Source organism: Ascaphus truei, chromosome 7 (genome assembly GCF_040206685.1).
Source record: "Ascaphus truei isolate aAscTru1 chromosome 7, aAscTru1.hap1, whole genome shotgun sequence".
In the NCBI taxonomy this organism is placed as follows: domain Eukaryota; kingdom Metazoa; phylum Chordata; class Amphibia; order Anura; family Ascaphidae; genus Ascaphus; species Ascaphus truei.
This window is the reverse complement of record NC_134489.1, coordinates 10,036,768-10,055,087: the sequence shown is the minus strand read 5'-3', so window position 1 is coordinate 10,055,087 and position 18,320 is coordinate 10,036,768. Positions and strand designations below refer to the sequence as shown.

General features: G+C 46.6%; 1 protein-coding gene across 1 annotated transcript in view; it reads left to right on the top strand.

Annotated features, from left to right (window-relative positions):
- The first annotated feature begins 5,201 nt into the window (after positions 1-5,201).
- Positions 5,202-18,320, top strand: part of LOC142498696 (G-protein coupled receptor 4-like) — a 24,513-nt gene continuing 11,394 nt past the window's right edge. Inside the window, exon 1 of the mRNA XM_075606987.1 lies at positions 5,202-5,324. The gene's annotated coding sequence lies outside the window, so the exon portion shown is untranslated. The remainder of the gene's footprint in view (positions 5,325-18,320) is intronic.

Genomic DNA, 18,320 nt, shown 5'->3' with positions numbered 1-18,320 from the left:
CAAGAATCCGCGCGATACCTCTCGTCCCTGCGATGCTAAGGAGAAGCAGGAACAGGAATCCGCGCGATACCTCTCGTCCCTGCGATGCTAAGGAGAAGCAGGAACAAGAATCCGCGCGATACCTCTCGTCCCTGCGATGCTAAGGAGAAGCAGGAACAAGAATCCGCGCGACACCTCTCGTCCCTGCGATGCTAAGGAGAAGCAGGAACAAGAATCCGCGCGATACCTCTCGTCCCTGCGATGCTAAGGAGAAGCAGGATCAGGAATCCGCGCGATACCGTTCGATCCTGCGATGCTAAGGAGAAGCAGGAACAAGAATCCGCGCGATACCTCTCGTCCCTGCGATGCTAAGGAGAAGCAGGAACAAGAATCCGCGCGATACCTCTCGTCCCTGCGATGCTAAGGAGAAGCAGGAACAAGAATCCGCGCGATACCTCTCGTCCCTGCGATGCTAAGGAGAAGCAGGAACAAGAATCCACGCGATACCTCTCGTCCCTGCGATGCTAAGGAGAAGCAGGAACAGGAATCCGCGCGATACCTCTCGTCCCTGCGATGCTAAGGAGAAGCAGGAACAGGAATCCGCGCGATACCTCTCGTCCCTGCGATGCTAAGGAGAAGCAGGAACAAGAATCCGCGCGACACCTCTCGTCCCTGCGATGCTAAGGAGAAGCAGGAACAAGAATCCGCGCGATACCTCTCGTCCCTGCGATGCTAAGGAGAAGCAGGATCAGGAATCCGCGCGATACCTCTCGTCCCTGCGATGCTAAGGAGAAGCAGGAACTGTGCACTTCCGAAGTTAGAGAGCCAGTCGCATGTAGCAGATCAATATTATTTTATAAAACAATATATGTGCGTAATCGGCTTCCTTAGGAAGATTCATCCCGCATGCAGAAACTGTTTTACCTAGTGTGCCTGTGAAAAATGAATGTGTTTCCCTTTTCTCCGGGAGCGATGTATTCAAGCGTATGAGCAGCTTCCCTTTATCTGTTTGACTAGTGACGGTTTCAGCGGTATTCATTTGATATACTCCGAAGTGGCTGTATCCTCATAATTACTTTACCAACAAAGAACAGAAGTAAAATAACTATTTTTTGTTTTACCTGGGGCTTTGATGACTGACAAACAGTCTTATCATTGGAAAGACATTAGATAACAACAGTAAAAACCCTCCAAAGCTTTTATTTACCTTAAAAATGTTAAAAATAAAAAAACAATAAACGTCTGGAGCTGCTCCCGGCACTCCCTAGGGAGGGGTGTATCTCGGGAAGCAGGGGGTCCTCGGTGCAAAGAACATTTTTTTTCGGGGGGGGGGGGGGGGGGGGGGAGCACATGCGCCTTTCTCTTTGGTCCTAGGAGGGACTGTCTCTTTAAGTGAGCAAACTCATACCTGCAATGGGGATGGAGAAAACCTGTTTAATAATTGCATTGGGTTAATGTGACAGCCGCCTCTTGCACTGTGACAATATCATCAGGGGGTTAGGTGTGACCACTGGGAACTCTTCAACGCTCCCCTGCCTCTCCTTTATTCTCCAACGTCCCCCTCTGGCTCACAGCTCCTGGGCCCTTTAAACAGTTTCAATCAGTGCTGTGTCCACTCTTCAGTTCCGTGCTGACCTTACACAGAGTTAGCAAATACCTGCTAAGAACTATTAACCAGAGTCACTGCCAGGAATGAGCAGTGTCCGTGTGAATTTCCCACCACGAATTCATCTTACTCACATTTACAACAACATGTCAAAAACTGCTGTAAGGGAGATTTCGGAAATCTTTTATTAAGGACAAATTAAAGAAATTATGATATCCGCAGATAAAAATAGGGATCATATATCCCTCATAGGCAGGGGGAGATTGTTATATACTTTCTCTGTTCAAAAGTACTTTGTTAAATGGCCTTTTTATTTTTCCTTTGTCATCCTGATGAGATATTTCATTGCAAAATGTTTGGTAATATCAGATTATTTTAAGGGCTATTCTGAATTATTTTAAGAACTGCTTTATAGTACTAATGTCTGAGACTTTGTTGTGCTTTTGTCTTCTTCACGTGTACAGAGCTTTCCAAACCTCACAGGTCTCTTCTTCACATGTACAGAACTTCCCAAACCTCACAGGTCTCTTCTGCATGGACACACAGCTTTCCAAACCTCACAGGTCTCTTCTTCACATGTACAGAGCTTTCCAAACCTCACAAGTCTCTTCTTCACTGCATCAAGCACTTAAAATGGTAGCGTGATAGCAACATTGTCTTTTACAGGATGGGAAGCAGGCGGTCCCCTGGAGCTGAACCACACAATTTTCAGCCCCCCCCCCCCCCCTCCCAGTTCCCGAGGTACATATCGGTTAAGTTACAGTTTTACTTCCTGGTTTCACAGAGGGATTTAAATGGCTGCCAGAGAGAGAGCCACAAGCAATGATGTTGCAGCTTCTGATTGGCCCGTGGTCAGGCGGTCATTTTGTTTCCCCTGGAGGGGAAATTTAAACCTGGTAACCTAACCGACAAGTGCCTCAAAAACCAGGGGGAATCTCCGGAGCTAAAAATAACACCGTTCAGCTCCCAGACACCCCTTCCTGTAACAAACAAAGGGAGGGGGTAGAAATAAATACAACAAGTAGGGGGGATTTGTACTGTTACTTTACTGCAGCTCCAATACACATTGCAAGTGGGTAGTAGCAGCATTAAACATCCCAGGACAAAAGACAAAGCATGACATAGGGGGAGCAGTCATGTGGATTGAGAGGTGTCAAACCTCACACAATGATAATGCAATCTTGGCTGTCTAGTTAACAATGAGACCAGGGAACCACAAAGTCATGCTTGCAGGGCTTTGTGCTCTACCCAGGCATATCCTAATTTCATTTTAGAATGAAACTAGTTGAAGGTTTGATGCAATTAACTCTTTTTCTGCCAGAGAGGCCTCCGGGGCATTGCTTCGCAGGGTGTCCCAGGCTCCTCCTGGCATGGAAAGTGTTAAAGATGCCGTCTGCAGTGACACTTTCATTAAAACCATTTTACCCCTTGAAAATCCTACGCCCAATTAGACGGGCTAAACAACGTAAGTCCCATTTCTCTTTCTTATGCTATTTCGAAACCAAAATATTGCCGTTAACAAAGAAGAAAAAAAACAATTTTTGCAAATCCTCCTGAGTTGTGAACTTCTAATAATCTCTTTATAATAACCTTTCCCTGTGAAGGGCTGTACATATTCTTTGATATTCATTATATGCTGTAATTCAGATTTGCAAGCCCAAATCTGAAAAACTAAACACGTGTAGAATAATGAAACAACCCTTATAAATGGGAGAGCTGTTAGAAGGCCGAGTCTTTTCCCTTTACTGAAACACCCAATACACATTACAGAGCGGGACTCTGGCTTAACAACCTCCTTTCATTCTTTCTGCATGAATTCTTCATTTTCTCTTGTGTACGGTAAGTAAAAATGCCACTTGTGGGGCATTCGCATGTCTCAGACAGGTCTGTAACCCTGTCTCTCCCCACTATTGCTTAGCAAACAGGGCTTCTGCTGCAGCCAGGGATTCTGGGTAATTTACTTTTGCTACTGTAGCACTCCACGGGTATCTTTTTTTAATTTTTAAAGCCTTTTAAAAGGGATGTATAAAACAAATGTTTTTCGTATGCTTATCTGTATTATCGTATTCTTAAGTAGAAATAAACAAAAGAAAAACCTAGACCCAAGATTGCCAAAGCTAAGTGATATTGCAGCTCAATCGGCATTTACTACTGTGAAGCGCTATGTATATTAATGGCGCTATATAAATAAAGATAGAATTACATTTACTCTCCAATAACCTGAATGGTTAACTCTGATCAAGCGCCGATATCACTTATTGGAGTTTTGTGAATGCGCGCCCCCAAAATTTAGTATTTATTTTTTATCAAAGTTGGCTCCCGAACAGCACCTGCGACATCAACCTCCGAGGGTAAAGATGGGGTCCCCGAGGGTAAAGATGGGGTCCCCGAGGGTAAAGATGGGGTCCGGGGGTTCTGTGCCAAAAAAACAATCATTCTAATTTCGAAGCAGCAACCACAGCTATAAACGACTCAATGCGGCTGTGGGGGAATGCTACCTACAAAATGATAACGTTGTATGTATATCTTTATATAGCGCCCACAGTGTACTCAGTGCTGGCGTTCAGTGCAAGCTTTCAGGTCCCTGCTTCTTAAAGAGTTAACGATGTATAATGATCATAAAACTTTAACGGGGGCAAATAATCAGGTCCTTTGCTCCAGATGTCCTTATTGTGCAGGAAGGGTTTGGAGTGCTTCGCTTTGCACCTACACTCCATGTGATGGCTGTAAACCTGTGCTGCCCCTTATCTCCTCGCACTATGGGCCTCATGCAGAGAGCAGCGCTAAAAGGAATCTCGCCATTAGCCGGCGAAAATGGAGCTTTAAACCGCCGAAACAGGCAAGTTTTAAAAAAAGCGCCATTTTTTTCCCCACTAGTTTCAACAGCGCTCATAGCGCTGGTTGAAACTCTCCATATGCAGAAAGGCAGTTTTATGCCCTTTCTGCATATGGAGATAAAAACTCTCCAATAAAGCTAAAAAATTTCCCCCTCTCCAATTCTGAATAGCGCTGCTCTCTGCATGAGGCCCTATGTCTGGTATGCAGGGTCTATAAGGGTTTGCTATACGGCCCGCTGCCTATACATAAAAACACACACAGTCACGGGATTCATATAGTAAGAGCCTGTGTTGCACACGTTGCACAACTACACAAACCCAAAATAAGGGCAGTGTGTATTTCTTGTATAGGAACAGTTAAGTGGGACAGGGGCCCTAAAGAGAAGTCCATTTCTTAAGGACTAAAATCAGTGAGATTTGGGGGGTTGGACAAAAAAAAACTTGTATTTTAAAGGAAATGTTCTGTTTTTTTTTTTTTATGAAGGAGACTCCATAGAAGTTTGTGATGGGAACGCTAAATATCGCTGATACTGACCCAAATCTGTGAGACTTGCAGAAAATCAGGGAGAATTAACGTCTGCCTATGTAACAGCTTTCAGGAGTGAAGGGGTTAAGTGATACAAAGGATGTCATGGGGGAATTCACATGGTTCAGACTCAACAGCACCCCCCCCCCCTAATACCCCCTGTGGTTATCTATGGGAACCTGTGAATGAGTCATAAACCCAACATAATAAGGCTGCCTCCAGGGGCCACACATTGTGTATCTTCCCTGTGACTGGAGGCTGGGGCATTGTGGTTCATTTCAGGCAGTGTCTTAACATCAACCTACAAATTGGTTCCTTAATCCAGTTCCTTCTGGTGTGTCAGTGATCAGGACGCTCCCTGTGCAGCTGCATTCAGGTAAGGCTGGAGCACTTCTTGTAATGCATTGCTTTATAGTGTTGGGCTTCATAATATTAGCTGCAAGCCATGGGCCAGTCGCCTATATACAGCCATACATTGTGTGTACTTCATGTATCAGTCTGTTTGCGGGTGTATATCAGTGTGTGCATTAATGCATTTGCGTGTGTGTATTAATGCGGGTGTAAATCAGTGTGTGCATTAATGTGCGTGTGTGTATATCAGTGTGTGCATTAATGTGCGTGTGTGTATATCAGTGTGTGCATTAATGTGCGTGTGTGTATATCAGTGTGTGCATTAATGTGCGTGTGTGTATATCAGTGTGTGCATTAATGTGCGTGTGTGTATATCAGTGTGTGCATTAATGTGCGTGTGTGTATATCAGTGTGTGCATTAATGTGCGTGTGTGTATATCAGTGTGTGCATTAATGTGCGTGTGTGTATATCTGTGTGTGCATTAATGTGCGTGTGTGTATATCAGTGTGTGCATTAATGTGCGTGTGTGTATATCAGTGTGTGCATTAATGTGCGTGTGTGTATATCAGTGTGTGCATTAATGTGCGTGTGTGTATATCAGTGTGTGCATTAATGTGCGTGTGTGTATATCAGTGTGTGCATTAATGTGCGTGTGTGTATATCAGTGTGTGCATTAATGTGCGTGTGTGTATATCAGTGTGTGCATTAATGTGCGTGTGTGTATATCAGTGTGTGCATTAATGTGCGTGTGTGTATATCAGTGTGTGCATTAATGTGCGTGTGTGTATATCAGTGTGTGCATTAATGTGCGTGTGTGTATATCAGTGTGTGCATTAATGTGCGTGTGTGTATATCAGTGTGTGCATTAATGTGCGTGTGTGTATATCAGTGTGTGCATTAATGTGCGTGTGTGTATATCAGTGTGTGCATTAATGTGCGTGTGTGTATATCAGTGTGTGCATTAATGTGCGTGTGTGTATATCAGTGTGTGCATTAATGTGCGTGTGTGTATATCAGTGTGTGCATTAATGTGCGTGTGTGTATATCAGTGTGTGCATTAATGTGCGTGTGTGTATATCAGTGTGTGCATTAATGTGCGTGTGTGTATATCAGTGTGTGCATTAATGTGCGTGTGTGTATATCAGTGTGTGCATTAATGTGCGTGTGTGTATATCAGTGTGTGCATTAATGTGCGTGTGTGTATATCAGTGTGTGCATTAATGTGCGTGTGTGTATATCAGTGTGTGCATTAATGTGCGTGTGTGTATATCAGTGTGTGCATTAATGTGCGTGTGTGTATATCAGTGTGTGCATTAATGTGCGTGTGTGTATATCAGTGTGTGCATTAATGTGCGTGTGTGTGCATTAATGTGCGTGTGTGTATATCAGTGTGTGTGCATTAATGTGCGTGTGTGTATATATCAGTGTGTGCATTAATGTGCGTGTGTGTGCATTAATGTGCGTGTGTGTATATATCAGTGTGTGCATTAATGTGCGTGTGTGTATATCAGTGTGTGCATTCATGCTTCTGCGGGTGCATATCAGTGTGCATTCATGTGTGTGCGGGTGTATATCAGTGTGTGCATTAATGTGCGTGTGTGTGCATTAATGCACGTGTATATCAGTGTGTGCATTAATGTGTATGCGTGTATATCAGTGTGAGTGCATTAATGTGTATGTGTATATGTATATCAGTGTGTGTGTGTGTGTGTGCATTAATGTGTATGCGTGTATATCAGTGTGTGCATTAATGTGTATGTGTATTAATGTGTATATCAGTGTGTGTGCATTAATGTGTATGCGTGTATATCAGTGTGTGCATTAATGTGTATGTGTGTGTGTGCATTAATGCAGGTGTATATCAGTGTGTGTGCATTAATGCAGGTGTATATCAGTGTGTGTGCATTAATGCAGGTGTATATCAGTGTGTGTGCATTAATGCAGGTGTATATCAGTGTGTGTGCATTAATGCAGGTGTATATCAGTGTGTGTGTGTGCATTAATGCAGGTGTATATCAGTGTGTGTGTGTGCATTAATGCAGGTGTATATCAGTGTGTGTGCATTAATGCAGGTGTATATCAGTGTGTGTGCATTAATGCAGGTGTATATCAGTGTGTGTGTGTGCATTAATGCAGGTGTATATCAGTGTGTGTGTGTGCATTAATGCAGGTGTATATCAGTGTGTGTGCATTAATGCAGGTGTATATCAGTGTGTGTGCATTAATGCAGGTGTATATCAGTGTGTGTGTGTGCATTAATGCAGGTGTATATCAGTGTGTGTGCATTAATGCAGGTGTATATCAGTGTGTGTGTGCATTAATGCGGGTGTATCAGTGAATATATGCAGTGGTTAAAGAGCATCAGGTGCTGCATTGGAAATCAACAGCTAGAAATGGTAGAGGCACCTATTTTTAACCTCAGTCACTGCCAGAGGGGCCAGCAATGCATGTCTCGGCCCCTGACGCATAGCTGGCCCCATCCAGCAGGAGTTTAGGTTCATCTCTTTTGGGGTGAAGTATGTCTTGTGTTGGCGCAACCATGTTGATCCCGGAGGAAACTGGCCATCTGCTGCTTTACAAAATGTGTGGGGGGGGGGGGGGGGCAGCTGGTTTTGCTAATCCATGTGGTTTTTAACTTGGCTTGAAGCGGGGTGTTTCCAGCGCTAACTCGCTTTGATTTCAGCTCCGGGGACCCCCTGCTTCCGGAGATACTTACATCGGAAGGCGTTGCCGATAGCAGCTCGGGCTGGGCACAAAAAATGTCTCATTTAAAAGTCCCGCGGGCCAATAAGCAGCTGCAACGCCATCCCTTGTGACTTCCTATAGCGTGACGCAGAACCTGTAAACAGCAGAGAGATACTGACATCCCCTTCCGATGCAAGTATCTTGGGGAGCAGGGGGTCCCCGGAACTGCTGCTTTACAGCTTGGGGGTGAATAATATATATATATAATTTATTTTAAGACAAAGGTCCTGTAAGTAACTCTGGTGGTCTTCTACATTAGGGGTGTGGAAACTTTTCCCCGTGTGCCCTCCTGCCTGCTTGCGCCCCCCCCCCCCCCTCCCGTGGCTCCGCCTCAAATGACTCCGCAGGGTCACGCGACATCAAATGCCGCCGGGTTTCCATGGCGACGTGTCGCCCAACTCCAAAGTAAGGACATTTACAGAGGTCTCACGCGGCCCCCCTGCATTTAATTTCCGTGCCTTCGGGGGAAGCGCGAGGCCACCGTAACCGCCTCGCCCCCCCACCCTGCGCACCTCTGCACTACACGACTATTAACAGGGAAGTGGTCAAGCACACCTTAAAGACAGATCTAAAGGTAACCCTTTGTTTTGGATAAGGAGTGTCACCCGCACCTTTACCGCGACATGGACCGAGAGCGCACGTGCTGAGCAGCTGGGATTGCATCCTCACACAGCATTGTGGGAAAAATGTGGGTAACCGGTGCATCAAAGCATGTGAGTCACAATAATTCTGTAATGATTCTTCCGTAGGGAACACTCCAATATGATGGTGAGCAATGGAAACGTACCCTAATAGGGAAGGAACTAGTACCTAGTGCCAGCCAGCACAATGACCAGTACAGAGATTGTCCCAACCATTAACTAGGCGTAGTGTGTAAGAAAACACTCACTTTTAGTTCCAGAGGAGCAGTCCCATCAGGTATCTTGAACAGCGTGCAATCCACCGAACAAGGAAGGTAGAATGGATGAAAAAAGGCAGTGCACTGCCTGTAAAAATGGAGGAGGCTAATGGTTGCAAAAATAACTTGTTTATTAAATAAAAGGATCAAACATGACCCCTGGAGCACCCAGAGAACGCGCACCTACGCGTTTCGGGCTGTGCGCCCTTTATCAAGGTGTATAAAAACAGTACAGACGCAGGTATAAATACAGGCATATGTGTATACAGGGATATATATGGATATATACTTTTTATGCATATATTTTTTAGGTATAGTACACATTTAGTTATGTTTGGGGATTGGGTTTGTGTATAGGGTAACGTTTTTTTGTTCATCTTAATTTTAATATTGTTTATGTTCTTGTATGTGTTTTTGTACTTAAAGTTTTTTTTGTTCAAAACTTTATTCCTTGTAGCCTATCGGAAGCTCCGCTTCTATATCCCTGGTGGTTCCCAGAGTGTTCTTGGAGAACAAATAAAGTTTATTGTGACCTATGGTCCTCTGATCCTGTCAGGATTGGGTTACGAAGGGGGAAGCGCTCCAATTGCCTAAAAGAGCGATGACGTCACTGTCATGGCGCGAACGGCGCCTGTATTTATACCTGTGTGTCTGTACTGTTTTTAAACACCTTGATAAAGGGCGCACGGCCCGAAACGCGTAGGTGTGCGTTCTCTGGGTGCTCCAGGGGTCATGTTTGATCCTATTATTTAATAAACAAGTTCTTTTTTGCTACCATTAGCCTCCTCCATTTTTGCTGGCAGTGCACTGCCTTTTTTCATCCATTCTACAGCATTGTGGGAGACAGAATTGGTTGTGCTTCTAGGAAAGCAAGAAGGGCTGTGGCAGACACTGGTGCCTGAGGTGTGGCTGGGGTACAAGGAGTGTTACAATGCTGTTATTGATCTGTACTATGAAGTCCATTTATGAATGTAATCGGCTAGCCCAGAAAAATTCAATCCCCCTTAGAGTCGGTCTCGCATAGGACCAAAGTGCACTAATGGCAGTGACATGTCTACGGCCGCGCTTATAGTGCGCGCGATGGGCGCCGTCGCTACCCGCGAAAGTTATAATTTAACTTTCGGCGACGTCGCTAGCGACCTGGCCATTGATTGGTTCAGAGGCTGTCACATGTGGCGACACCCTCTGAAAAATCAAATTTTATCGGCTTCAAGAATTTGCGTCGCGCTTACTATAAGCGCTCGCAACGGCGGCAATGCTTTTTGTTTTCAGGCGACGTCGCGTTGCCGGCATGATAAGCGCAGTCTTGGGGGGTCACATCTGGGACACAGATGTTTTGTTTTTAAATCATTTTTGGAAAGTTACACGGTGAGCTGAAATTTGGGAGGGCTGTTGATTTCCTCTGGCTGCTTCCTTTTTGCCTGATGTCCGGGGGTATTCAGCAAGAGTTTGCACAGGCAACGTTTGATTGGCACACACTCCCGAATTCATTCAGAGGTCCTGAAGAAATACAATTGGTAATTTCCCCAGAAATGAGCAGCCACATCTTTACTATTGGCACGGTTTGATTTGTTTAAGGGACACCAAATAGTCTGTTAAATCGTTTGCAATATGTTTCTATAACCTTATCTGGTAATTACTGTTCTGTCACTTTATCTCTTTGGCTAAAGATGGCAGCAAAATTTAGTTTAAACAAAAAAAACAAAAAAAAAACTGTGGGGGGGAAAAATGTCGGGATCAATAATTTACCTGTGTATATACACAAGCTTACAAAGATTGGGTAAAGATGGGAAAACACTTCACATAATTTATTTACTATGGAGATATTTAGAATGACTATTTCTTTATTCTAGTCCTTTCTACTTGGTCATACTGAGCCACTAATTGAGCCAGGGGTGAAGTGGTTAGCAGAGTACGCTGTCATTATCGCGTGTGTCTGTGGTTATGGGTTGTGATGCCAATATTTCAGCGCTGGTGTTGTGGGGGCAGCAGAATAAATTTCAGTTCCATATTTTTTTCACCTTCCCCTCCAGCTGAGATGCACCACATCTGTTCTGCTTCCTGCTAGATATAGATTCCAACCCCACATTAGATAAGTTATGGTGGGTGAAAAAGGCGACACAAAACCCTCCACCGTAAAGCATGTAGCAAATAAAAAAAATATCTCTTGTGAGCACATTCACGTCGTAGACAGGTCTGCAACCCTGCCTTTTGCCATCATCACCCAGCATACAGTGCTTCCACTGCAGCATAGGATTCTACATGCAAATGAGTACACAGTGTCACCCTTTGTGCCTCAAATCCATTTGTACATGGAACCCTTATAAGTGTATGCTCTCTGCAGTAGGCTGTGGCACGCGCTACGATGTGCGCTCCACACACCACAGCACAGCCCTCTATGGGGCAGGCCCCTGTGTGTGTGTGTGTGTGTGTGTGTGTGTGTGTGTGTGCAAAGCGCTATGATGCGTACGCTGGCAGGGAAGACAAGAATTTTGTCTTCTCGTGCCGCAACGCGGTCACGTGCTTGGCAGCTAGCCAATGCTGTCATGGCAGTGCCCAGCACTCCCCTACAGACCGCGGCTGTAGTTTGTGCAGGGAGGACTGGGGCAAATGAGGCCTTAGGCTTTGTCCATAGTAGGACGCGCCCGCTTCCGCGCTCCTCCCCCCCCCGGCGACGTGCTTACAAAACAAACTTGTATTGCGAAGCGCCGCTCCCCCTGTAGCGCATGTGCACGCGCTAGCACTATGCACTATTCCATTGTTGTCCTAGGGTTTGTTTCGGCGCGAGCTACGTAGCCTGCACTATGGACGAAGCCTTACCCAGCTCTCAGCACCGCCTGGGTTAAGATGCATAGCCAGTAAACCTGCTCACAGACACCTGTTTCAACCTTTTGGGTCTCATCAGTGTTAGGCCAGGTCCCCGCTGGCTACTGCAGCGCCTGCTGTGGCGGACGCTACAGGGACAAGAGCCGCCCCATAATGGGGCCGGGCCCGCTGCGAGGGGGGGGGGGGAGCTGCGCTGACAAACTCCTGCTCTCAATTTTCTTGAGAGCAGGAGTCGCAACGGGGCGTTAGGCCACGCCCCGGCAGTTCAGCCAATGAGGGCGAACATGCCGGGTGATGTCACGACTGCACCCCCGTCACTCCCACCCCCGGTCTTTCCCCCTGCAGTTCTCTGCAGCCCGGGGGGCTCTGCTGGACGCCGCCTGCCTCTCGGGCCGCAGCCTGAGGCTGGTTGCACTGGCTTTGCTATTTTTACAAAGCCAGTACAACCAGCCACACACTGATGAGACCCAAAAGGTCGCTATAGCTGTCTGTGAGTAGGTTTACTGGCTGTGCATCTTAACCCAGGCTGTATAATGCAGCAAGCAGAAGCTTAATTGATTTTGAGCCAAAAGGCAACACAGTGTGCTCATTTGCATGTCATTTCCCAGAATCCCTTGTTGCAGTGGAAGCACTGTATGCTAGGTCTGGGGTGAGCAAAAATTTATGCTGAGCCCCCCTTTTAGTCCATGAGGTTTCTCAGGCCCCCAGTGCCTGATGTAGTCAAATTCACATTGTGGGGGGAAAAAAAACCCCTTTTATTAAACGGTATACAATGTAAATACAAGTATGTCTAAATTCTTACATATTTCAACAGCTCGTGTGTGTGCATTGACTGCTGCCGAGCACGTTTCAAAGTCAATTTTGTTTGTCGCTCCAAGCTTGGAGAGCGTACGTGCACAAAGGCAATCCTTTTGGGGGGGCATTCGGCCACCTGTTTGCTACCTCCATTCCCTCTTTCCCCCCCCTCCACCCCTCTTTTTCCCATCCCCCTCCCTTTTTTCCTTCTCCCATTCGCCTTTTTATTCTCCCTGCTCTTTGGCTTGCTGTCCCCAGTGTCATCCACACTCCTACCTTCAGTATTTATGTATTTTGTATGAATGTTGTGTTTTCACAGTTTTTTTCCCCCCTGTACATTCATAGTATGATTGATATATTACTTCACCACTTCTCAGTTCACATGAACTCCTCTCTTACCTGCGCCCTCTGTCACCACACAGTTATGCCGCCTGCACTAAAACACACCCCTACAAATCATCCTCTCACATTCTCTTTCTGTCCATGCTTCTCCTCCTTGCTTCTGGGGATATCTCTCCCAATCCTGGTCCCTGCCTTATTTCTACTTGCTCTCGTCCTCGCCTTCCACATGCAACTTCTACCCCTTCTGGTGTCAACCCCTCTAACCTCATACCCATCCCCTGCCACCCTCCCTCCTCTCTCCCTTTCTCCTGTGCCCTTTGGAATGCTCGCTCCCTCTCTAACAAGTTCCTCTCTGTGCACGACTTCTTTCTCTCTCACTCCCTGCTTCTCTTTGCTATAACTGAGACCTGGCTCACTCAGTCTGACTCTGCTCTGGAAGCTGCCCTCTCCTATGGTGGCATTTCCTTCTCCCACACTCCACGCCCTGGTGGCAGGGGTGGAGGCGTGGGGCTCCTGCTCTCCTCTCTCTGCCATTACAGAACAGTTTCTATTCCCCCCTCTCTTGCTTTTCCCTCCTTCGAGGCTCACACAGTCCAGATCTTCTCTCCTCTCCCGGTCCATGTGGCGGTCATCTATCGCCCACCTTCCTCTACTCATCCCCCTTCTGCCTTTCTCTCTCACTTTAAATCCTGGCTCTCTTTCTTTCTCTCCTCAGACTCCCCTGTTCTTCTCCTTTGGGACTTCAACAGCCACATTGATGACCCCTCTCTCCCTTGGGCTTCCCGCTTTCTTTCTCTAACCTCTTCTTTTGGCCTTCAACAGTGGACTGCAGCCAGCACCCACAAGGATGGCCACTACTTAGACCTGGTTTTCACTAAAAACTTCTCTCTCTCCGACTTCTCCATTTCCCCTTTTCCTCTCTCCGACCATCACCTCATCTCATTTTCTCTCTCTCGCTTCTCTCCATCTCCATCTCGCCCTCGTTTTTGCAGAAACCTGCGCTCTATTAACCTACCAGCTCTTGATTCCACTTTACGCTCCTCCCTCTCCTCTCTCAGTTCTGCTTCAGACCCTGACAACCTGGTCAGGAACTACAACTCTGCCTTATCTTCCTCTCTTGATCTTCATGCCCCACTTTCTCTCTGCCGTCCTCGCCCTTCTAACCCCAGACCCTGGCTAAACTCCCACACACGCATGCTGCGTTCCTCCACTCGTTCCTCTGAACGCCTCTGGAGGAAATCTCATACGCTCGTAGACTTCATTCATTACAAATTTATGCTATCCTGTTTCAACTCTGCCCTCTTTCAGGCTAAACAAACCTACTTTTCATCACTAATCAACACACACAAGTCTAACCCACGCCGTCTCTTTTCTGTCTTTGACTCTCTACTCAGACCACCCTCAGCTGCCTCCTCTTCTTCCTCCATCTCACCTCAGGACTTTGCTGACTTTTTTAAGAAAAAGGTGGAGTCCATACGGCAGAACATCCCATCTGTTGCCTCCTCCCATCCCACAATGCTTCCCAACTCTCCTCCTGTCTTTCTTGACTCTTTTTCTGCTATCTTGGAGGAGGATGTATCACTGCTGATCTCCTCTTCTCCCTCTACCACTTGCCCTCTTGATCCCATTCCCTCCCATCTCCTAAAACCTCTTGCTCCTTCTATAATCCCTATGCTCACACAGATCTTTAACTCTTCCCTCTACTCTGGTACCTTTCCTTCATCCTTCAAGCATGCAACCGTTATACCATTACTCAAAAACAGCAAGCTTGACCCTACCTGTCCTTCTAACTATCGACCTGTCTCCCTCCTGCCTTTTGCCTCCAAACTCCTTGAACGTCTTGTATTCTCTCGATTGCTACACTTTCTCAACACCTATTCTGTACTAGACCCTCTACAATCTGGCTTCCGCTCTGCTCACTCTACTGAAACAGCCCTCACTAAAATAACTGACGACCTCCACGCTGCCAAAGACAGAGGTCATTACACTCTGCTCATATTACTCGACCTCTCTGCAGCATTCGACACCGTGGACCACCCTCTTCTCCTTCACATTCTCCATACTCTTGGTATTCGGAACAAAGCTTTATCCTGGATCTCCTCTTACCTCTCCCATCGTACCTTCAGTGTCTCTTTTGCTAACACCTCCTCCTCCTCTATTGATCTCTCTGTGGGGGTACCCCAGGGCTCTGTCCTGGGACCCCTTCTCTTTTCTCTCTACACACTCTCTCTAGGTGACCTAATCACATCTTTTGGGTTTAAATATCACCTCTATGCTGACGACACACAAATTTACCTTTCAACCCCTGACCTTACACCTGCTATACAGACCAAAGTTTCTGAATGCCTGTCTGGAATATCATCCTGGATGGTCATCCGCCGACTGAAACTTAACATGGCAAAAACAGAGCTCCTTATACTACCTCCCAAACCTGGCCCTACTACATCCTTCCACATTGCTATTGGAAATACGATCATTCACCCAGTAGCCCAAGCACGCTGCCTAGGGGTCACACTTGATACCTCTCTCTCATTCTCCTCTCATATTCAAAACGTTTCTAAAACTTGTCGCTTTTTCCTCCGCAATATCACAAAGATACGCCCTTTCCTCTGTTACTCAACTGCTAAAACTCTGACTCAGGCCCTCATTCTCTCACGTCTCGATTACTGCAACCTCCTGCTGTCCAGCCTTCCTACCTCTCACCTGTCTCCCCTACAATCTATCCTAAACACTGCTGCCAGAATCACTCTACTCTTTCCTAAATCTGTCTCAGCGTCTCCCCTGCTGAAATCCCTCTCCTGGCTTCCGATTAAATCGCGTATCTCACACTCAATTCTACTGCTCACTTTTAAAGCTTTACATTCTTCTGCCCCTCATTACATCTCAGCCCTAATTTCTCGCTATGCACCATCACGACTCTTGCGTTCTTCTCAAGGAAGTCTTCTTACTACCCCCTTTGTATCTAAAGCTCTCTCCCGCCTTAAACCTTTCTCACTTTCTGCCCCACACCTCTGGAATGCCCTTCCCCTCAATACCCGACTAGCCCCCTCGCTAACCACCTTTAAGACCCACCTTAAGACACATCTGCTTAAAGAAGCATATGAGTAGCACTGGATAATCATGGACACATGACACAAAGCTTGGCCCCCTGCAGACGCACTTACTAGTATTCCCTCCTACTGTCTCTGTACGTTCTCCCTACCTACCAATTAGATTGTAAGCTCCTCGGAGCAGGGACTCCTTCCTTAATGTTACTTTTATAGTATGTCTGAAGCACTTATTCCCATGATCTGTTATTTATATTTGTTATTTATATGACATGTATTACTACTGTGAAGCGCTATGTACATTTTATGGCGCTATACAAATAAAGACATACATACATACATATAGTGGCAGCCGACCCTCTCACTTGCAGAGGATCGCAGCGAAGCAGGCTGCCAGCGGAGGAGAGCAGGAACACAGCGCTATTGTAGGGAAGACACCGGAAGGAGGGGCGTTTGACATCACAGCGCTGGGACGTGCTCCTCCCCCGTACCACAAAGCCCCAGCGTGTGCGTATGCGCGCACATACACACACTATCACGTGGCCGCCACCTGCACTATCCTGTTCGCACGCCTGCGCACATCTTCTTGGCCGCGCACAGCTTTTTCGCCCTCCCGTGCACAACGTCTGCCGGCCCGCGCACACCAGATTTTGCCACACACCACATGCGCCCCCCCCCCTAGATAATCTTGCGCACCCCAGTTTGCTCACAGCTGCATTCAATCACAATTACAACACACACAGAACACATACTCATATCACAACTCAATCACAACACACACACTCAATCACAACCAACACAGACACAACACAACATACAATCATAACAGTCACACACTTTTTCACCTGGGGGGCGGGGGGGGGGTGCAAGCCTGCTCCGGTCCCCCGTGTGCTACTGCAAACAGACAGGAGGAGGGGTTGTCTGTGCGCAAAGAGAAGCCCCGCCCCTACAGCACAGAGAAGCAGCAGCATGGAGCTTCTTGCCGCCCGCGCACAGCTCTGCCCGCCCCCAGGTTTCGCCACACGCCGCCTGCGCCCCCCTAAATAATCTTGCGCGTTCCCCAGTTTGCGCACCGCTGTGCTAGGTGATAATGGTGAAAAGCAGGGTTGCCGACCTGTTTAAGACATGTAAATGTGCTCACAAGTGATATTCTTTATTTGATATATGTAATATATATTCCCAATCCCACAAAGTTATTATTCAAGGAAATAATAACCTTATTGAAGTTTGCTACACCGTTAAAAACACTTCCAATACATATGACTGCATGTTCCACTGTTTGTGGAAAAGGGATGGGGGGGAGGGGGGGGGTGAGCTTTTCACATTAACCCTGTCCTTATCAGAAATTCAATAAAGATGAGGAAAAGCATTTGAGCATTTGAGCATTGCCCATGCAAACTCTTGTTGAACACACGTGGACAATGGACAAAAGCGATCAGCCCACGGAAATCAAACCCCTTCCAAGTATCAGTTCACCGTGTTTACAGACTGACTTTAAAAATGACCCATACAGTACGCGTCAGATTTTGGGGAAAAGAACGGATAAACAAGTAGCGGATGTGCTTGAATTCCATGTTCCTGACAAGAAGTGAAACCTTCCTGTTTTACAAGTTACAATAGTTGCTCGAAGGGTGGCTGACTATTTCCAAGGCAGCCGATTACACAAAAACCAAGAACCATTAACCCTGTTTTGTTGACAGAGTGGCAACGTTTCTGACCCCCTAGCAGTGAAAGGGTTAAAAACATTGCCGTAGAAATGTATTGGGACTTTAATGTTTTCTATTTCCCTCTGATACAATGAATATAAAGGAGGTAGCCCAGCGCTGATAGGGTGCAGGGAAAACAGTGCAAACGTCAGCACACAATCCGGGTTAAGACCAGTCCTAATATTTGCTTTTGGCAGACAGTCTACCCTGCCATCTATAAGTTACCAGGGGGAACCTCTGTCCTTGGATGTTTGGCCAGGGCGGAAATTAGACCACTTGAGACCTTTTATGTACAGGACGGAAAATTCCTCCCAGATGGAAATCTCGTTAAGGAGTCATTGAATCACTGGGTGTTCACTTTAACCCCTTCCCTGCCACGACCTGCAACACTTTGCTGTGTATTTCCCCCCCCCCCCCCCCACCCCTTATGACGCCACTATACCGTTCAAATCAAGATGGTTTATTTCATGCACGTAGCAGCATTTTATTTTCCGTCCTCAAAAGGTTGCAAGTGGATATGGCTGGAGTGCGGCAGCAGACACGCCGGCTCTTCCTGCTCTCCTCTGAGTCTCGCTTATTTTTAGCATCGGCGTCTCACAGACGTCAGTGGAGTCACACTTTTGAAAAAAAAAACTGCACTTTTTCCAGTCCGAAGACAGGT